The sequence below is a fragment of the Heteronotia binoei genome, chromosome 11, assembly GCF_032191835.1.
Source record: "Heteronotia binoei isolate CCM8104 ecotype False Entrance Well chromosome 11, APGP_CSIRO_Hbin_v1, whole genome shotgun sequence".
NCBI lineage: Eukaryota > Metazoa > Chordata > Lepidosauria > Squamata > Gekkonidae > Heteronotia > Heteronotia binoei.
Window position 1 is genome coordinate 24,614,220 of NC_083233.1, and position 22,290 is coordinate 24,636,509.

General features: G+C 47.7%; 1 protein-coding gene across 1 annotated transcript in view; it reads right to left on the minus strand.

The window, feature by feature from the left end:
- DRP2 (dystrophin related protein 2) overlaps positions 1-18,149 on the minus strand; it is a 74,766-nt gene extending 56,617 nt beyond the window's left edge. Inside the window, exon 1 of the mRNA XM_060249554.1 lies at positions 18,099-18,149. The gene's annotated coding sequence lies outside the window, so the exon portion shown is untranslated. The remainder of the gene's footprint in view (positions 1-18,098) is intronic.
- Positions 18,150-22,290: the final 4,141 nt, after the last annotated feature.

Below are 22,290 nucleotides of genomic sequence, written 5' to 3' on the forward strand. Positions count from 1 at the left end.
TCCAAACTAGGGGATCCCCTCCCCCCCAACTGGAGATTGACAACCCTAGATCTGCTGCTGTGTACATGTAGAGAGGAAGAGCTGAAATGGGAAGCTAATGAAGGGTGACTTTACTTATAAATATTACCATGGAATAGCTCCACAGACCTGCAAGCCCTTTTCAGTTTCAGCCTCCAAAGTATCTAGGCGCTCAATTGTCATCCTGAGTCTCCACTCATCTCTCTCTTGGGTTTTCCTTTGGTACACTGCCACCAACTGGTCAGTTTTGGAAATTCCCACCACGAGGGCCATCAGCACCCCTAGCTTCCTTTCCACATTGCCATTAACCAACATCTCCCACTAACCACATCTCCCACATCTTCCACTAACCAACAGGTGGTTACCAGCAGGACGGCTTATTCCACTTGTGCAGTCTGCACTCCTGGGGGAAATTGCAGTCTAGCTACCAACAGCCTCCCTTCTTCTGGGGCCTGTTGTTAAATAGACCTCCACTCTTTGAGCATTCTCTGTGGTATGGAAATACCGTACTACACCAACATCAACATTTAAATGCTACACCAGCATTTAAAACAGAAAAAAAGAGAATGGATTGAAAAAGAAAAGTCCACACGCACACTCTGCACTGCAATGGATCGAGCAAGGAATAGAAATAAAAAGATCCCAGGATCCAAAATACAATATAATTGGGTATTTATTTTATTTTTGAAAACCATTTCTAAACATCCCTTTCAAAGGATCTTAAGGAAGGTCACACAAAATAATGAAAACATGGTTATAACAACAACAACAAATGGCAGGGCAATCACAGCAGTACAGTGGAGTAGGTTGGGGTGAGTGTTTCAGGCTTCTGGACAGTGCCTGTGATGTCACAAACTATTCAGGTCTTCCATCAAGCCATTCCTGTGCCATTTTTAAAGCTCAAAAGACTGAAAAATCCCTGCTGTCCTGCCCATTATCAGCCAGTTTGGTGTAGCGGTTAAGTGTGTGGACTCTTATCTGGGAGAACTGGGTTTGATTCCCCACTCCTCCATGTGCAGCTGCTGGAATGGCCTACATGTACACATAGCTCTCGCAGAGTTGCCCTTGAAAGGGCAGCTACTAGAGAGCTCTCTCAGCTCCACCTACCTCACAGGGTGTCTGTTGTGGGGGAGGAAAATAAAGGAGATTGTGAGCCGCTCTGAGATTCTGATTCAGAGAGAAGGGCAGGGTATACATCTGCAGACTTCTTTTTCTATAGCCCTTAACACACACACACCCTGCCACAAGAAACAAGTGGAAACCCACATAACGTTGCCTCCTCTCCTTTGCCCTGCCCGGTGATATCCTTGCCATTTCACAGACTCTTCCTGGGTCTTGCCCTTTATATTTTTGGAAGAGGCTGTGCACTCCTCTGCTATGGCCACGCACTGCAACCTCCTATAGATCTAAATGGGCATGTAGGTGTGAAAAGCAATCTTGCCAGCTTCACAGTCCTCCAGCCATTGAAAGTGACCATGTGAAAAAGAGGTGTTTTCCAGGCCAGTATGAGACACTTGGAAAGTATGCACAAAGGGGAGAAAAAAATGAAGTCGGCAAGCATTTTCCAACAAAGGCGATTGTATTGAGAGGCAGATTTTGGGCACCGTTAAAGGCAAGAGAGAGAGAGAGAATTCTGCTCTAGGAGGCACAACCCACTGGAAGAGTCTTACTGCTGAAACCCCACCGAAAAGAACCGGAGCTGTCCAGCATTACAGTTTTTGCATACCTTCCATTCATTTCAGGGAGACTAGCTTGTGGGCGCCATAATCGGAATAGCCAGGCTAGCCTGATTTTGTCAGATTGTAGAAGCTAAACAGGGTTTACAAGATTATGCACGGGATAGAGAAGGCAGAGAAAGAAATACTTTTCTCCCTTTCTCACAATACGAGAACTCGTGGGCACTCCATGAAATTGCTGAGCAGTTAGGTAAGAACAGATAAAAGTACTTCATCCAAAGGGTGAATTCACTGCCACACGTGAAATTCACTGCCACAGGGGGGGGGGGGGTGTCAGCTACAAGCATAGACAGCTTCAAGAGGGATTGGATAAACATATGGAGCAGAGGTCCATCAGTGGCTATTAGCCACAACATATTGTTGGAACTCTGTCTCAGGCAGAGATGTTCTGTATCTTTGGTGCTTGGGAGGGGCAACAGTGTGAAGGCTTCTGGTGCCCTGGCCCCACTGATGGACCTCCTGATGGCACCTGGTTTTTTGAGCCACTGTGTGACACAGAGTGTTGGACTGGATGAGCCATTGGCCTGATCCAACATGGCTTCTCTTATGTTCTTATGTTGGGCCTTGGTTAGTACTTGGATGGGAGACCACCAAGGTTTACTAAGGTCATCATGCAGAGGCAGGCAATGGCAAATCACCTCTCAACATCCCTTGCCTTGAAAACCCTAAGAGGTTGCCATAAGTTGGCTGTGAATTGACGTCCCCCCAACAAAAAAAAAAGCTTGTGGGCAGAACCCCAAAGTGATTTCACGCTAAAGCGCATCCGCTGATGAGTTGGGGTCACAGCGCTGCTTTTGCCGAGACGTTAAGCATGGTGCAAGAACCATGTTATTACAGTTTTTAAGCACCTGGAATGGCCTTTCTGCTCGGGTTTTTGTCCTTGGCTATTCAAGCTGTGCCTAGTACTAAAGGGAGCGATCAGCCTATTACCGAGACAGAAAAGCCGTCTGACAAAAACCCGAGCCCTTAATGGGTCTCGCTAAACAAGCTTCTGCTCTGGGCTCTGGACTTTTACGACGGATTCCCTCAGGAATCTCGAGGCAATAATAACTGCTGTTGTGTTATTTTAAAAAATAAGAAGCAGCAACAGCAAAACCTCCAGACTCCTGCACTTGCGTATGCCAATTCCTTCCAACTGCCCTAGTTTTTTGGCGGCTTGGCTTTCTATACAGCACCTTGTTTTTAAGGTGCTAGTTAAAGAATGAATGTTATGGGGGTTCTTTCCTACTGTGGGAGGGTTGAAGGAGGCACAATGGGATCTTTCTGGACCCCAGAATGCTAAGCCTCAACTGACTGCCCCCCAAAAACCAACCCCAAGGCCTGCCAGAGTTATGAACCTTTGGAGATTTCATTTTCTTTGACCTCTGAGAGATATTTTTTGTTAAGCTGCAGCCTACTTATTGCAACGCCATGGGGGTTTTCAAGGGAAGAGATGGCCAGTCATAGCCTGCCTCCGCATCTCAACCCTGGACTTCCTGGGTGGTCTCCCATCTAACTACAAACCAGCACCAGGGCTCACATTCTAGCAGGAGTTCCTTTGCATATTAGGCCACACCCCCTGATGTAGCCAATCCTCCAAGAGCTTACAGGACTCTTCTTACCAGGTGCCTACTGTAAGCTCTTGGCGGATTGGCTACATCAGGGGGTGTGGCCTAATATGCAAAGGAGCTCCTGCTAAAAAGTGAGCCCTGACCAGCACCGACCCTGGTTAGCTTCCAGATCTGACAAGATCAGCCTGGCCAGGTCAGGGCTCCAATAACTACCAAGTTCCTTCTCTTCTCAGTTTCAGCAGTTGTCTCTGCAACTCCCTAATCACAGAAGCCACTGAATAGAGTTGCCAGTTCCAGACTGGAAAATTCCTGGAGATTTGGGGGTGGAGTCTGGGGAAGGTGGAGTTCAGGAAGGGGAGGGGCCTCAGCAGGGTATGATGCCATACAGTCAGCCCTCCAAAGCAGCCATTTTCTCCAGGAAAACCAATCTCATGTCATCTGGAGATGATGATGATATTGGATTTATATTCTGTCCTATACTCTGAATTTCAGAGTCTCAGAGAGTCACAATCTCCTTTACCTTCTGCCCTCCCCCCCACAACAGACACCCTGTGAGGTGGGTGGGGCTGAGAGAGCTCTTACAGTAGCTGCCCTTTCAAGGACAACTCCTGCCAGAGCTATGGCTAACCCAAGGCCATTCCAGCAGGTGCAAGTGGAGGAGTGGGGAATCAAACCCAGTTCTCCCAGATAAGAGTCCATGCACTTAACCACTACACCAAACTGGCTCTCTCAGTTGGAATTCTAGGATAGCCACCTGGAGGTTGGCAGCTCTAACTGGTATCCTCTCTGCAGCTGTCGTGTTTCCTTGTGAAGCGCTGCATCTGTGATCACTCACAGTAAATGAGTGTAGTTTCTGTGATCACTCACGATAAATGAGTGCAGAGACTGATTGCTATATATTAATATATACAGTAATTGCTATATTGCAGGATTCTCAGCTCAGGACTCCCTCTTATTTTTAAGCATCCGGTCCTCAGATGGCTAGATGGCTAGATGGCCATCTGACTGCAATGCTGATTCTGTGAACTTAGGCAGATTGTGAGAGAGAGAGGATAGGAAGGGCTGCACCAGTGCTTAGTTCTCATGGCCCTTTCTTACACGCCCAGAGAAATTCTGATTGCCACTTTGAGGTCAAGAAGCGATTTTTCTCCAGGCCAGTTTGGCCAGGGATCCTGGAGGGGGTTTTTTTGCCATCTTCTGGGCATGGAACAGGGGTCACTGGGTGTCTGTGGGATGGAGAAATTTGTGAATTTGCTGCACTGCGCAGGGGGCTGATGACCCTGGAGATACCTTCCAGCTATATGATTCTATGATTTGAAAATGTGTGGCTAGTGCCTACTGAGAGGTACCAGACAAAATTTCCAGCAGTAAGAGAAATGGTAATGTAGTAATCTTCACTGGAACCAACTAAAATGTCACAAAGCAGTAAGCAAGCTTCCAAGGTCCACAGAACTGTCCTTTATGTTGACTTGACCATTCCTTACTTATACAAAGGGGCGTGGTGTAGTGAAGAGATGATAAACAGATTTTTCAGAGTATTGGGGGGGGGGGGGGGAACCAGGAATATGCAGTTTGTTTGGACCAGTCTTAAAATAGAATTTAGGAGGTGGTATGGAGACTGAATTAGGTTACAGCACATTTGGTACAATGTAGATTTCAGGATGTGAGATGGGCAGAGCTGCTCCTGCTGGAAGCAAACTACCAGTTTGGGTGGGCGCAACAGACACCCTGTGAGATGGGTGGGGCTGAGGGGGCTTTCACAGCAGCTGCCCTTTCAAGGACAACTCTGCCAGAGCTATGGCTGACCCAAGGCCATGCCAGCAGGTGCAAGTGGAGGAGTGGGAAATCAAACCCGGTTCTCCCAGATAAGAGTCCGCACACTTAACCACTATACCAAACTGTGACCTTAACACACTTTTTTTCCTGTGCCAAATATTATTATTGACCCCACAAGCATTCAGGCTTTTAAGAAATACCCTATGTTCATGCTTTCTTTCGGCTGACTGTGTGGGACAGGGATCTTGGCAGCTCAGCTATGTATGTGGCTGGCGTTCCTCTGTTCCTTTCTTTCCCCCCCCAAATATTGAACTGGCACCTAAGTCTTCTGCAGCTGTGAAAGGGGAGCAGAGGCATTTTTCACAGTGCACTGATGCTCTCGCCTCAATCCTTCTTACACCTTTGAAAACAATCGAGTTTGAAGACTGGATTCTTCTGGCCCGCTCCGCCTCGTTAGCCAGGATTTACAATGCCGCTTTGTAGTTCTACCTTTGGCAACGTGCCCAAAAATGCATTCTTCTCAGGTCTCGCTGCCTGCGAAAATTCATTGTATTTTTAAGGAAATTTGGGCTTTGTGGTTGTAGTCCCTTCATTTAAACCTTTTGGCCCTCTCGTATCAAGGGGAAATCATGGGTCCCAAGGGAAAAAGTGGCTTGCTGCTGCTAGAACTTCCTTGCATCATGAATTGCAGAACGCTCCACTCTCTTAGGAAAACTAAGAGAGCCGGTATACAACGGTTAGAATATCAGACGAAGAGAAATCCAGGTTGAATATCAGACTAAGAGAAACCCCTGAGTTGGGAAGACCTCTTGAACCAGTCAACTCCTCTGCAGTCAGATCTACCTCACAGGGTTGTTGTCTGCTAAAAACATCAAAAAGAGAAGCATCTCTTCCAATTTGTCCTCCTTGGAGGACAGCAGAGATAATACACAAATGCAGAGCTGGCCCTAGATGTCTGGCACCCTAGGCAAGGATAACATCTGGGGCCCCCCACTGATAACATCACAAAGTCACACGGAGGGTGCCCAGTTCAGTGCCCCCAGAAAGCCAGCACTCTAGACAATCATTTAGTTTGCTTAGTGGCAGGGCCACTGATCTCCCAAACAGTACATGGCAGGGCTTGAACTTTTCTGGAAGCACATCCTTCACCCAGCTCTAGCCTTCAGCCTTTCTAGACTTAAGAAGAAGAAGGTTGCAGATTTATACCCCACCCTTCTCTCTGAATCAGAGAGGCTTGCAATCTCCTATATCTTCTCTCCCCGCAACAGACACCCTGTGAGAAGGGTGGGGCTGAGAGGGCTCTCACAGCAGCTGCCCTTTCAAGGACAACTTCTGCAATAGCTGTGGCTAATCCAAGGTCATTCCAGCAGGTGCAAGTGGAGGAGTGGGGAATCAAACCCAGTTCTCCCAGATAAGAGTCCACACACTTAACCACTACACCAAACTGGCTCTTAAGACCTGGCTTTAATGCTCAGGTAGTAGCACAGGACACCCTACACTGCAAGCACATTGCAAGAAGTCACCCAACAACATCCCACGAGGACAGGAAGAAGAGGAGCCAGAGTTGAGATCTCACCAGAAGGAACGGCACACTGCAGCATGCTCAAGGGACTGACTTCTGACTGTGACAGGAAAGCACAAGGCCAGGGTGAAGGAAAAGGAAGGAAGCAAGGGGGAGAGGGCTTCTGTGGGGAGGGAATCTCTGAACTCCCTTGCATTAAGAAGAATCCTCTTTGCTGTTGAATGACCTTGGCAAGCCATCCTGCAAGGGCTCTCAGTAGAGAAAGGAGGCATGATCCTTTTACCTCCTGTACCTGTGCTCTACCAGCAGATTCTTTCAAATTGCACTCAAAAACCCCAGCTGTATAGGAGAGTCAGTGTGGCGTGCTGATTAATGGTGAACTGGGATCTGGCAGAGCTAGATTCAAATCCCCACTATACCAGGAAGCTCAATGGGAAACCTTGCAGGCAGTACCCTGGAACTTCTAGGTCCCAATTCACAAGCAGCTAGTCATAACATAAGAACATAAGAGAAGCCATGTTGGATCAGACCAATGGCCCATCCAGTCCAACACTCTGTCACACAGTGGACAAAAAGCTCAGGTGCCATCAGGAGGTCCATCAGTGGGGCCAGGACACTAGAAGCCCTCCCACTGTTGCCCCCCCCCCCCCAATCACCAAGAATAGAGTATCACTCCCCCAGACAGAGAGTTCCAATACGCTGTGGCTAATAGCCACTGATGGACCTCTGCTCCATATGTTTATCCAGTCCCCTCTTGAAGGTGGCTATGCTTGTATCCACCATCACCTCCTGTGGCAGTGAATGTCATGTGTTCCTCACCCTTTGGTGATTACCCAACGGCGAGAGGAAAATGCAGTTTGCAGCTCCTCAGAAGCACTACATCCATCCCAAAATCTAAGGCTAATCCCTGTCACTGAAGGGCGAATCATGTCACGGTTCAGGCCTCTACTATGTCTGTTCATAATCCAGTAATGGGCCAGTCACTTGTATTAAATCTGCTGTGGGATCGTGAAACTATTAATTTACACCTACACACAGCCTACAAAGCACAATATCAGTCTCGGACACTATATAGCGGCATGCTTTGGTTGTCACCAAAGCTTGCCAACCTCCAGGAAGCAGCTGGAGATCTCCTGGAATTACAACTGATCTCCAGGCTGCAGAGACCAGTTCCCCTGGAGAAATGGACAGCTTTGGAGGGCAGATTCTATCACATTATACCCTGCAGAGGCCCCTCCCCTCCCCAAACCCCGCCTTCTCCAGTCTCCATTCCCAAAGTATCCAGGAATTTCCCAACCTGGTCCTGGCTGTTATCTAGTCTGTTGTCACACAATCTCCAGGTGGGGCTTGGAATCCTGACAAGCGATTTCCAGACAACAGAAACGAATTCCCCTGGAGGAGAAGGCAACTCTGGGAGGGTGAACTCTGTGGCATCCTATCCCCATTGAACTCCTTCCCTTCCCTCCCCAAACACTGCCCCCAAATCTCCCGTAGTTTCCCCTCAAGCGCTTCAGATTTCAGTAGACATTAGCAAAGCTGCCAGACCCACTTTCCAAGTAGGACCTTTGAGACACATGTCCGGATTGATTCATAAAGACACAGGAGATGTCACAATTTAATCCTATTGTTGTCCCACCAACAAGGTAGTACGACAAGCATTGAGCATCCTGCAAATGCAAAGACTTCATTTCAAAATGCATGGTTCTAGGATTTGGGCCGCAATTACAAGTTTGTGGGAAATTCCTGGTCAAAGCTCTCAGGGACATAGGACGTTATTGCAAGTTAAAACACTGGTCCATTTAAGATCCAGACCAGGGGTGGCCAAACTTGCTTAACATAAGAGCCACATCAAATAAATGCCATATGTTTGAGAGCCGCAAGACAGGAAGGCAGGCAGGAAGGCAAACTGATGGGGGGGGGGGGGGAGAGGGAGAAAGAAAGTAGCTTTCACTTAAAATGCTTTCTCCAAGCCACAGCTAGCTTGGCTTGGAGAAACAATTTAAAGACACAAATGACTTCTCCAAGCCGGCCAATGGGAGGCTTGGAGAGCTGCACAATATGTAGGAAAGAGCCACATGTGGCTTCCAAGCTGCAGTTTGACCACCCCTGTTCCAGACTGTCTCTCCTTGCTGGCTCACTACAGTCTCAGGCAGAGAAAAAATTCCCATCTTCAGCTGTGTGCAATTCAATTCAAGAGCCCAGGCACTGATCGTGGGACCTTCAGCACACAAATCACTCATCCTCTGCCATGGAGATGCCACCACTGCCACCACCACCAGTGGGGAACAGGGCAAGAAAAGTAGGATTTGCAGCATTTCATAGTTAGAAAATGTACAATATTACTATGTAAGGAGTGTGCACACATGCTTCATACAAGGAACATGAAGTTAGATCGCAAGGCACTGGTCTGATGAAGAAGAGGAAGGAAAGAGAAAGTGTGGTTAAAGTGCCAGAACTAGGAGATCCAGGTCCAAATCCCAACGTTGCCACGGAGATCACTGGATGTCACTCTCAGCATAGCCTACCTCACAGGATTGTTGTGAGGATAAAATGAAGGAGGGGAGAGTGGTGCACACCATTCCGAGATTCTTGGAGCAAGGGTGGGATTAAAGTAGTAAAGAAACCAGAGGTTGGAAAAGGTTTCTTGTAGGATTCCATGCAACCTGGATGGTCCCCTCTTTAGCTGCAGCAATGCAAACAAAGGATTGAATGCATGAGCTAATGGCAAAGGCAAGGCTCACGGAGAAGAGCTGCTCAGTGCTAAAAGCTTTCCAACACGATCTTTAACCGACCCCCCCCCCAGATTATTTGCAAAGACTGATGAAAACGGCAAGGCATTACTTAAAATACAGAAATTATGACAGACACCTGACAGGCATCGAAGCCAGCTACGTTATCGGATGCTTGTGGCAGTGAACTTTAAAAAATATTTCCAATACACTACTGTTTTTTATTGAGCAACAAAACAAACTCCCCCCAATTCAATCTCTGGCATCTTGAGCTCAAAGGCTCTTGGGTGAGAGGTGCTAGGAAAGATCTTTTTCTGCCTGAGGTGTTAGAGATTGCCAGAGAAGATGATACTGATTTCAATGGAACAACAGCTGGAATTGCTATAACGCAGCTTCAGAAGCAAGTCCTGCTAGAACTGACACCCCTGTAGGATAAAGACGCAGACTGGAATCTAAACCTTTCCTTTGCCTGGCTTGTTCAGCGTTTTAGGAATTGCACTGTTTCTCTGCTCTTTTCCCAAAAGGTTGTCAGAGTGGTGTAGACAATCTCTCCTCCATTTTGATCATGACATTCTTGCAAAGCAGGTTAGGCTGATTAAGAGAACAAACGGCCCAGGTGAATTCCCGGCGGAGGGGGGATTTGAATGGGGGGTCTCTCCCATCTAAGTCCAACACTCGAATGCCTCCCCCACACTGGCTCATCACTCAAAAGCATCCGTCTGTCATTACAGAGAAGAGCATCTGCAATCTCAATTCTTCATATTTCCAGTCTGAAGCTTCTCTTCCCCTCCCTTGCACTTGTCAATCTTTTTGTTTGTTTTTCACTCTCTTCCATCCATTCAGTTAACCGGGGTACTAGCTGAAGACTGATGTTCTAGGCTGGGGTGAGTTGGGGGGGGGGCATTTAAGGCAGAGAGTGCACTGAACATTCAGCAATGCTATTGCTTGGATCACTTGCTACCTGAAAGAGTTCTGCATAGCCCCAAATGTTGCGTTTAGCATTTTGAGCATTAGTGGAACTAACTGGCCATCGCCTCCCTTGGCCCCTGTTTATTTGGCCTAGGCAGCTATTTCCAAAAAGACCAACATTGTAAATGAGGTGTTTGAGTCTTACCCTTTCAGATTAAAAGGAGGGCCAGGGAAAGGCCTCGCCTCCTACATGCATCTGAATCCTGTATCTCTGGCCCACTCAGTGCTTCTACCCCATCACAAACAATTTAAGAGTCACCTACGAGGAACACAAAAACAAAAGTCCATGCAACACCTTTTAATAGGGCCGACCGGACCGACAAGAAGCGTGCAGGCTTTCAAGTTCATCAGAACCCTGCGTCAAGAAGAATGCACGCCCAAGGGATCTTTTTACCGAAAACCGGAAGGTGATTGTTTGAGTCACGCTAAGGTCACTATAACCATTAGAAGGCCATTTTCAAAATGACCACCACAAAATGTTCTCAATATACACTGCTTAGTGTCTTGCAAATATTGAGTAGAGCTAATATCTGCAGGTGAAGAGGTTGGGTAGCAGGGAGGGTTGCCAGCCTCCAGGCGGGGGCTGGAAATGTCCTGGGGTTGCAACTGGTTTCTGGGCAGGTGAGATCAGTTCACCTGGCAAAAAGGACTGCTTTGGAAGGTGGACTCTACGGCATTATCCCCCACTGAAATCCCTCCCCTGTTCAAACTCCACCTCTCCTCAAGCCCCCCCCCCCCCCCCCACAAATCTCCTGCTATTTCCCAACCTGGAGCTGGCAGGTGTTAAGGGAAAGATCTCCACCTGGGAGGTGATAGTCTTGACCAAGAGGGACCACTGCTCTGGCAAGGTATAAGGCAGAGTCCTGCCAAGAGCAGGCCTCAGGATCTGGCTTCGGACCCCTCCCCAAATTTGCCTCCTCCCTCGACTGAAATGTGATCCCTTCATCCACAGTCCTTTCCCCCTTCCTTTGCATCTTCTTTTCCACAGTCTGAGGGCCACCTTTGCTGGCTTTTGGGACTGATTCCTCTCCATCCTCTCCTGCTCCTTGTCTATCCACCCCGTCAGACAGGCGCCTTTTCTCCTAGCAGCAGTGCCGTGTCCTCTTCCTCAGGGAGTCGCCTCCAAAGGATGCCAGCCCAAGATTATGTCTTTGTGGTGCCAAGGGAGATGTTCAGTAAAGTTCTAGCCTCCCCTCTCCCAAGCCGACCACCTGACAATCTCAGATCATCTCCCTCCCTCTGGAGGGACTCCGGCTGGGGGCGGTAAAGGGGGTGGTGAAGGGCAGGGCCATGTCCCCACTGGGCGGAACCCGCAGGCCCAAACGAAAAAGGATCCCTGCCCAGATCTGTCCCTCATCATAAAGGGCAAAGCTCCCCTCCCCCTAAAGAGAGCAGAGGCTGGGCATGGGAAGGGCAAACGAGGGGCACGTCTTCAAGGGGGGGGGGGAGAGCAGGATGGCCAAGGTGAAGCAGCACCCCTCCCTCCCCAGCTCAGACCCACATGTCCGGAGAGGGGGGGACTGGGAGGTGGTTAGGGGTGTGTGTGTGTGGGGGAGATGCCTTTGTGAGGCTGGCTCAACCTTGCTCTTCTCCCCCCCCCCCCCCCCAAATAAAGCATCGACGGGCCCGGCCTACCTTGCAGCTCCTTCTGCTGGACGGGGGAGACGTCGCTGCCTGGAAGCCCGCCGAGAGGCTGGGGAGGAGGCGCCGATCACATCTTCGGGAGGAGGAGGGGGGAGGATCCAGTAGATCGCTCGGGGGCTGGCCCAGGGCGGCAGCCGCGCCACACCAAAGGCTTCTGGACTAGGAGGAGGAGAGAGAGATGCACAGAGGAGCCGCAGCAAGCCGGGGAGACGCGCCGGGCGGAGAAGGAAGGCGGGAAGGAGGAGGGACCGACCCCCAGCGTAGCAGATCGGCTGCGTGATCCCCCCAGGCTCCCCCTCCCTCGACTTGGTTGCACGTGAATGTGTGAGACGCTCAGTTGCTCGTAGCCTTTTACCTTCTTGCAGAGGGGCCAGCTTCCGGGCCTGGCGGGGCTCCTCTTGGGGCTGGAAAGGGCCAGTGGAAATGCCACTGGTTATTCGGGGTTTATGAAACGCTTCGCCCTGGGAATTTGGGCTTGGCGCGAGGAAGTTCCAAAAAAGGAGGGGGGAAAGCGCAGGAGCCCTGCCTAGCAGAGGACGTTGGCAACCAAGCCGGGTGGGGGAGGGGGTGTATTTTGGTGAGGGACAAGGCTAAGAAAAAAGGGCAGGCGGTGTCGGTATCACTGCAACGGCCAGATAGCCTGAGATGTTGGAAAGCATGCAGGTATTCCGAGAATTTTGTTTGATAAGATTTACAAATCAGTGTCTAGGACTTGCTCTGCTGTTGGTGGTGGGAAGTGCTTTTCATGATCCACACAGTCAAAAGCTTTGTTGTAATCCAGGGGTGGCCAAATTGTGGCTTCGGAGCCACATGTGGCTCTTTCACATATATTGTGTGGCTCTTGAGGTCCACCCCCCACAGCCAGCTTGGAGAAGGCATTTCTTTCTTGAAATCACTTCTCCAAGCCAATCCAGACAGCAGCTTGGAGAATACATTTAAAGTCGCTTTCTTTCCACTTCTTCCTTCCAGCTTTCAAACATCTGATGTTCGTGTTTTGTGGCTCTCAAACATCTGATATTTATTCTGTGTGGCTCTTACATTAAGCAAGTTTGGCCAGCCCTGTTGCAATCTACGAAATGCACACTGATTTTCTTCCAAAATTCTCTCATAAACTCCAGTAACCAATATAAATTTGCCTATATGATCTCTCATGCCTCTTCCTTTTTCTGAGTCCAACTTGAATATCTGGCCTATGGTAACAGTCTTGTAATATTTTGAGCATAACTTTACTAATGTGAGAAATTAATGGGGTGGTCCAACTGTTGCTACAGTCTTCAGTGTCTCCTTTTGGGGCAGCTGGAATTGGAATGTAGACTGAGAATTTCCGGTCTATGTGCCATTGTTTTTTCCTCCATATTTGTTGGCATATACATGCTTACATTTGATGGCTTCCATTCCTAAGGCTTGACATAACTCTACCAGGGGTGGCCAAACTTGCTTAACACAAGAGCCACATAGAATAACCGTCAGATGTTTGAAAGCTGCAAGATATGACTGGCAGATGTTTGAGAGCCACAAGACAGGAAGGAAGGAGGGAAGGGAAGGAAAATAGATGGGGGAGAGAGGAGGGAGAGAGAAGTGGAAAGAAAACAACTTTAAATGCATTCTCCAAGCTGGTTTGGCTTGGAGAAGTGATTTAATGAGAGAAATACCCTCTCCGAGCTGGCTGATGGGGCAGTGAGGGCTTCAGAAGCCACACAATATGTGTGAAAGAACCACATGTGGCTTCCAAGCTGCAGTTTGGCCACCCTGGAACTCTACTGATATCTCAGCTGCTGGTGATTTGTTTCTCCTGATCGCTTTGAATGCAGCTTTCACTTCACTTTCTAGAACGGTAGGTTTTTCTTCAAAAGACTCTTCTTTGAAGAAATCCGTCATCCTATAATCTCTTCCATAGAGTTCTTCAGTATAATTTCCCCATCTTTTCTTTACTTTGTGCTGTTCAGGTAATGCTTTTTCCCATGTTGATCTTTCAGCATGCCTAACCTTGCTTTAAAAATCTCCTTTGCTTTCTTGGATCTTGTGGAACTTGTTCTTCTTTTTTGTTGTTGTTCTATTTCTTTCCACTGGTGATTATAAGTTATTTTTCTCTGCATGCAGTTCTATTCTGATTCTATTTCTGTCACCTTTCACTTTTGCCTCTTGTCTATCTTTAGCAATTTTAAGAGTTTCTTCAGTCATCCATCAAGACTTTCCATTTCTTTTGGCTACAGGAATAGTCTTTGCACATTCTTCCTTGATAATCTCTTTGGTTTCAACCCATAGTTCTTCTGGTTCACATTCATTTGAACTTTTTGTGTGTATTAAATTCAAAATAGTTCACTTGAACTTAATGCAAATCTGTTGTTTACATGGTTTTTAACACTTCAGGAATGTTGTGCTTTGGCACTATGAATGTTTTGGTATTTTATCTTCAGCTTTCAAGGAAATTAGAATAAGTTAATAAAAAGGTTTAAAAAAAGGTAGTCCCCTGTGCAAGCACCAGTCGTTTCCGACTCTGGGGTGACGCCGCATCACGATGTTTTCATGGCAGACGTTTTACAGGGTAGTTTGCCATTGCCTTCCCCAGTCATCTACACTTTTACCCCCAGCAAGCTGGGTACTCATTTTACCAACTTTGGAAGAATGGAAGGCTGAGTCAACCTTGAGACGGCTACCTGAACCCAGCTTCCACCGGGATCAAACTCAGGTCATGAGCAGAGAGCTTGGACTTCAAGTACTGCGGCTTTACCACTCTACACCATGGGGCTCTTTTAAATCAAAGAGGCCTGAGGTCTATAAAAAGAGCAGCCTGTCACCTGTAGTTTAACTGGAACACCCTCCTTCTGGAATTAAGATTTGGGTTTTAAATTAAATCTAAGTTCTGTCAGGTGACTGTGCTACCGTGAGCTGCATCTTTGTGAAGGTAAAGACAGAGGTAGAACCAGGAGGCTGTACATCTGCTACAATGACGGAATAGCAAAGAAATCTAGGCAACAGTCTCTGTCCCATACTGAGGCCTACCCTGCAGCTTAAGGGTAACAGATCCTGGAGAAATTAACCACCATACCAACATAGCTGTTTAGAGCTATAGAGCCATGTTTGAATTCTAGCTCTGCCACAGTTAGTGGTATTCATTAGTGCCTTCGGGGCATTCATTCAGCCTCACCTTAATTGACCTCACAAGGTGATTGCTGTGAAGCTAAAGTGGAAAAGGGAATAAAAATATAAACCACCTGACATCCCCATTGTGGGTGGCAAAGCAGTGTTTAAGTCTCTAAACCACTTTCTAGATGTGGTACAAAGCAGAAAACAGCAGAAGAACAACAAATATACAGATGTGATCCCAGATGCCTTTTGCTCATTTAATTTAGGCACACAAGAAAATTCCTACCAGTAAGTAACTGTGGAAGGAAGGGCTGTGTTTTGCATGCCGAAGATCAGGCATCTCCTGTAAAGGTTTACAGATATCAGAGGTAGAGAGAAAAAAAAAACTTTTTCCTGCCCAAGACCCAGGAGAGCTGCTGCCACACAGCATAGACAACAGTGAACACTGCATAATATTCTTCAGGGCTTCAATACTCATAATGCCTTTTGTAAAGCAAAGGAGCTGATCCTTAACAATTCAGTCTCTAAAAACCAGCTTTCTAAAATTGGGGGAAAGCAAACGTAACTAGTCAGCTCCAGAAATCCAGTGTGGAAGACTGAATAATCTCACCCTTTTCCTTCTCCCTGGCCAAAAAGACACAAAACTCTGAAAACAAGAAGCTTCATGTGCCAACAGCAAAACCATAGGTGCAGAAACAGGGTGCAGCTCTAACTGTACAATCCTATTGCAGAGTTACTATAAGCCTGATATTGATGGGCTTAGTGATGGGAATAATTCTGTTTAGAATTACCAGTCAATTTATTCATCTAGTCAGTTAAGTCCCTTCCAGTACCAGGCAAGCCTTTTAAAATGTGTGTGTGTGTGTGTATGCATGCCTGAAAGTCATGGTGATTTTTGGCAACCCCTAGAGAGGTGGCTTGTATTGCCTGCCTCTGCATTCCAGCCCTGGTATTCCTTGGAGTTCTCCCATCCAAGTACTTGCCAGGGTTGGCCCTGCTTAGCTTCCAGTATCTGATGAGAGTGAGCTTACCCAGGCAACTCAGGTCAGGGCGCAAGCTTTTTTTTAAAAAAAATGTTATGTACTTATTGCAAACTATTAAAGGTGGCAGTCAAGCAAGAACCACCTTAGAAGAGGCATCCCCCTCCTTAGGTGAGAATGCCTCTTCAAAGATGGTGCTTGCTGCAGCATACACACATCTCCTGAAAGCAAAGTATGCTTTTTCTCTTTTGTGTATTCATATATGCAAGGCTTTTTTGTAGAAAAAGCCCAGCAGGAACTTATTTGCATATTAGGCCACACCCCCGACATCACCATTGTTTCACACAAGGTTTTTTTCCGTAGAAACAGCCCAGCAGGAACTCATTTGCATATTAGGCCACACCCCTGTCATCAAGCCAGCTGGAACTGCATTCCTGCTCAAAAAAAGCCCTGCATATATGAAACTGTGCAGCTTTAACAACTGAAAACTCAGTCTGGTAAGCTTTCTGTAATTGCTGTAGTACATATGTAAACAGCATGCATGTTAGTTTTCCCCACACTAATTATGTAAAATGAGTAAAGATGCACAGCTGCCAGTCCAGCTCCCTCCCAAATGGGGTATTTTAAATTCCATGACAACAGGGAGAACGCATTTTGCAGCAGCAGCACCAAATGGGTGTCCTGGATATCCATTTTCAGTGCAAGGACAGAGTACAGCAGCCAGCCCATATTCCAGCATGCATCTCCCCGTTCAGCATGTATGAAAGAAACAAGGCATTCAAAACCCCCACTGTACCAAGGACTCAGCCCTGCTCCCCAACCTTGCCTGTTCCATGGGATGCTACTGACAAGTGATGTTGCTGCTGAAGCAAGAGGAACATGCCAAGATGGGCAGTTTGGTGTAGTGGTTAAGTGTATGGACTCTTATCTGGGAGAACCGGGGTTGACTCCCCACTCCTCCACTGGAATGGCCTTGGGTCAGCCAGAGCTCTTGTAGGAGTTGTCCTTGAAAGGTCAGCTGCTGTAAGAGTTCTCTCAACCCCACTGCCTCACAGGGTGTCTGCTGTGGGGGTGGGGAAAGGTAAAGGAGATTGTGACTGCTCTGAAACTCTGAAATTCAGAGTATAGGGCAGGATCAATCCAATAACTTCTTAATACCCCGGTGAGGCTGTTGATCCATTTAGCACAGCAGTATCTTTTCCAATAGGCAGAGAAAGGCATCTCTCAACACCTGTTTCCAGTGGTGACTAGGATTCTCCTGGGGGACCCTCTGCATGCAGAGCCGTGGCTCTAGGAGGCACTCTCCTCCAGGACTGAATGTTCACCTGGAGAAAAAAATACACCAGCACCACCACCACACCTGGGAAGGCCTGATCTCCAGCCTTCCCCATCATGCAACTTTTCTTCAATGAAAGCCAGCTTCCTGCAAAAACAGAACATACCAGGTAAAGGTAGTCCCCTGTGCAAGCACCAGTCGTTTCTGACTCTGGGGTGACATCACTTTCATGTTTTCATGGGAGACTTTTTACGGGGTAGTTTGCCATTGCCTTCCCCAGTCATCTACACTTTCCCCCCAGCAAGCTGGGTACTTATTTTACCGACCTTGGAAGGATGGAAGGCTGAGTCAACCTTGAGCCAGCTACCTGAACCCAGCTTCCACCAGGATTGAACTCAGGTTGTGAGCAGACTGCAGTACTGCAGCTTACCACTCTGCACCTCAGGGCTTCACTGCTAAAAAAACCTGCACACCCCAACCTGGGTTGAGAACCAGTTCGGTCTAGTGGTTAAGTGTGCGGACTCTTATCTGGGAGAACCAGGTTTGATTCCCCACTCCTCCACTTGCAGCTGCTGGAATGGTCTTGGGTCAACCATAGCTCTCACAGGAGTTGTCCTTGAAAGGGCAGCTTCTGTGAGAGCTCTCTAGCCCCACCTACCTCACGGGGTGTCTGTTGTGGGGAAGAAAGATAAAGGGGATTGTGAGCCGCTCTGAAACTCAGATTCAGAGTGGAGGGCGGGATATAAATTCAATCTCATCATCATCTTCTCTAAGCAACAAGATAAGGATGTAAATGTATTAAAAGAATCACCTAAAATTCTACTGGCAGAGCTGGAAAGGCACCTCTTCTTCTCAGTTACAGTAATACCCCTCAACCGATAAACCTCACAACTACTTCTCATGAATTGGGGCAGGGTGGGGGGGGTAGACAGAGGGTTGGGATGATGCTCCATTCCTTGGTAGGATCAGATGGTCCACTCGACACCATACAAATACATTGTTCAAGATTTTTGTGTTAAGGCTTGCTACTCAGCGCGTCTTCAGAGTCTGCCCGTGAACTAGCTAATCCCATCGGTGTTTACAGTCCTTAAATAGTACCACATGTTGAAGTGCAAAAAAGCAGGCAACGCAATCTGGCCTATGCCAGTCATTTAAAGAACGCAAGCAAAAAAAAAAGTACACAAACTGAAGAACTGTGGCAGATTGCCAGCTGCTGAGCTCAGACCACACTTTATCTTTGTGCACAGCTTTGCTGGGCCGTATTCTAGCCTGCAAAGCTCATAGGACCGCTTCCAAGGGAATTCTAGAAGAATGCCACTTACATGCCAGCACCAAAGAGCCCTTGCAGAAGGACAAAGCAAACAAGTATACTAAGAAATGGGTGGAAGCGTGCAAGAGCAAGCACCAGTGGAACGTTTAGTGAAACATGGACATGAGGGGGCTATTTCGTCATAAGTGTTACGACCTACCACCACCAAGGCAAGAAACATAGCCCACTTTGTTCTTTACTGGATGTAAACATGTTTGTGATTTTCTGTTTCCCACCCGTAGCCGCCAGCATTCCTTGGTGGGATGAGGATCATAGGTGGGCTGATAAAAATTTCCAGTCAAACACAGAATATCCTGAAAGAGTATATTAAGTGACCTAGCATAGGGAAACGAAGCTATCCCCCCCTCACAGAGGGGAATGGTGTGACCAATGCACAAATCCTTCAGAATCAGAGCACGTATTAAGCAAGAGAGAATGTGTCAGGATTTCTGAGCAGGCAGCTGGGTAAAAATTCTTTCCTCCCTAGCCCTAAGGTTACGTGAAAAAAGCGTGGTCTTCCATTTCAAATCTCCCTGAAATGCCTTGGACCCACACAGAGGGCATCATAGATTACATTTTTAAAAGTCCCCTTGAAGCTGCCTTTTATGGTGTTGAGCTGCCACGCAGTTCAGTCAAATTCCATTGTCCTGGAGGACAATACTGTGATATGATTTGCTGAAGCGTTAAAGAGATTCTGATGTGCTCTCAAACAAGCGTGCAGATCCATTTGATAAAACATAAGTAGATGTAAGCTTAGCTAAGTCAGGCAGGGAGTCATGTCCTGTGTTTGGAATCATCGTGCAGTCACAGGGCAACTCTCCTGATGTTTCCACCCTAACCAGCTTCTCATTATTTTGAAGAAGATATTGGATTTGAAGAAGATATTGGATTGGATCCCGCCTACACTCCGAATCTCACAGTCTCCGGGCGGCTCACCATCTCCTTTACCTTCCTCCCCCCACAACAAACACCCTGTGAGGTAGGTGGGGCTGAGAGAGCCCTCATGTAAGCTACCCTTTCAAGGACAATTCTGGGAGAGCTACGGCTGACCCAAGGCCATTCCAGCAGCAGGTGCAAGTGGAGGAGTGGGGAATCAAACCTGTTTCTTCCAGATAAGAGTCCGCACACTTAACCACTGCACCAAACTGGCTCTCAGTCCTTTGTTTTCAAAGGGGATAAATCTCCCTAAACAATCATCTAGTTTGCCTAGCGACAGGGCCGGCCCTGCACAAATGCAGCAAACTGATCTCCCAAACAGTACATGGCAGGGCTTGAACTTTTCTGGAAGCATCCTTCACCCAGCTCTGGCCTTCAACCTTTCTAGACTTAAGAAGAAGACAACTGTAGATTTTTACCCCGCCCTTCTCTCTGAATCGGAGACTCAGAGCGGCTTACAATCTCCTATATCTTCTCCCCACACGACACACACCCTGTGAGGTGGGTAGGGCTGAGAGGGCTCTCACAGCAGCTGCCCTTTCAAGGCCAACTCCTGCGATAGCTATGGCTGACCCAAGGCCATTCCAGCAGCTGCAAGTGGAGGAGTGGGGAATGAAACCCGGTTCTCCCAGATGAGTCCGCGCACTTAACCACTACACCAAGCTGACACAGTCCTTTGTTTCCAGAGGGGATAAATCCATTTGCACAGCCAGAGGTGACTACCCACTGCTTGCATGAGCAATTCATGGCAAAGGCTGCCTTTAGATTGTGATGAGACCAGAAAGGCTGTGCCTCTCACCTGCAATAGCAGCACCAGCTACTGACAGAGTCCCAAATTGGGCTTGGTAGGCTGCAGCTCACCAACCATGCATTCCTCCCTTGGCCCTTTTCTCTAGTCACCTCCACAATCCTCCTAGCAGGCCCACAGAAGGTGGGAGAGCCAGGAAAGCAAAAGGATCAGGAGGGAAACAGATGAAAGCTCCCTCAGAGTTACTTTGTTCTCTGCTTTACCAGGGAATTAAAAAAATTTAGAGCTACACGTGTTTTCTGAGCTGCGGCCAGGAAACTCACTCTCCAACAGACCAGCTGAGGCCTACTTCTCACAGAATAATGAAGTCTGTTTCTAGAGCAAACAGCAGGTGGGGATTTAAATGATATGAAGAGAGCAGAACTCATCCATGCAACCCCCTCCACCCTGCTCACAGAAAGCTAGCATGTCAGTGAAAAGGGTAACCCCACACATACAGGTTTTCTGCATGCAGGGATTTGTTTTCTGTGGAGGTGCACTTTATCAGGTGAGTCCCCAGCTCCAGTCACAGTAAACAGGATCTAGGTTTATTAGCTTACCCTACTGATTTGCCAAGAATGCCCGGGGAACCTACTCATTGCACAAGCCTTTACACAGAGTCGATAGCTCAAAGTGACTTAAAACATAAAACTCAATGTTGCAGAGAAACAAAACCCTGAAGCCAGGCCAGAAAGAATCACATTTATCTGATCTCGGGGATCATTTGAGCAGTGGGGCTTCAACCATTTCCTTCTGTACTAGTTACAAGCCATGAAGAGACCTTAGCAAGCCACCTCCTGACAACCATTCTTTTAGCAGTTTGGTTTTTCAAGTGGCTCCAGCTGCACCCCCTTCCAAATCCGAGGCTCCTGATTTATTCATGGCATTAGGGATGCAAAACACAAGCACCAGGAAGTAGGCCAACATGAGAAGCGAGAGAGCTGAAATGCACAGCAGTTCATCCATTCCAGCAAAGGGTGGGGGTGGGGGGCTGAAATCATTAACTCCTTTAACAACACAGGGACGCATAGGAAAGGTAAGCGCAAACTGGAGGTAAAGCTCCCCAGGTAATTTAAAGGAAAGTGATAGTGAAGCACCTTTTCCTTTCCCACAAAGATACTAATTGGCAGATGGAGGGAGAAGTTTGGTTTAATTCTGCCTGGAAACATAAACACTTCCAGATATAGAACGAAGCAGTAGGTTTCCAGATGTATTATTTACACCTTGAATACAAGAAGAATCACCAACTTGTAAAGGAAGGGGGAGTTTGATCCTGAATACCAGGGATGACCAAACTGTGGCTCAGGAACCACATGTGGCTTTCACACATATCATGTGGCTCTTGAAGCACCTCCCCCCCGTCAGCTGGCTTGGAGAAGGCATTTAAAGTTAAAATTGCTTTCTTTCCACCTCTCCCTCCCGCCGTTATTTTCCTTCCTTCCTCCCTGCAATGTCTGACATTCATGTCATGTGGCTCTCAAACATCTGATGTTTATTCTACGTGGCCCTTACAAAACAACTCTGGCCGCCCCTGCTATATACGCTTGCTGCCTCATAGCAGCAGTTGCTGGGATGCACCTGGGATTCTCAACTCTGGTCTCTTAGCTGCCACCTTCTGAAATGACAGCCATCTCCGGATCTCGTTGTGCAATGACAAACTGGCCGATATGTGGAGGAGCTTCGCTAAACTATAAAAGCCTTTTGTGCTTTTCGGTGACAGAATGTGGTTGAGAGATGAACAGCTGCTGGTGCCTTCCTGATTGCAGTATAATGAACCCCACAAATTAAACACTAGGAGACGAGGAACGTTAACAAAAAACACCAGCATCTGCACAGATTCCAGCGACGCTCACTGGGCTGTCAGCAATTATGTGTGGGTGAAAGCTCAAGCTTGATTATAGAAGTTTGTGGTCCTCGGCAATCCAGAACGTCCTGAGTTCATGCGCTGAGCTTTGCTGCTCCCTCTCGCCA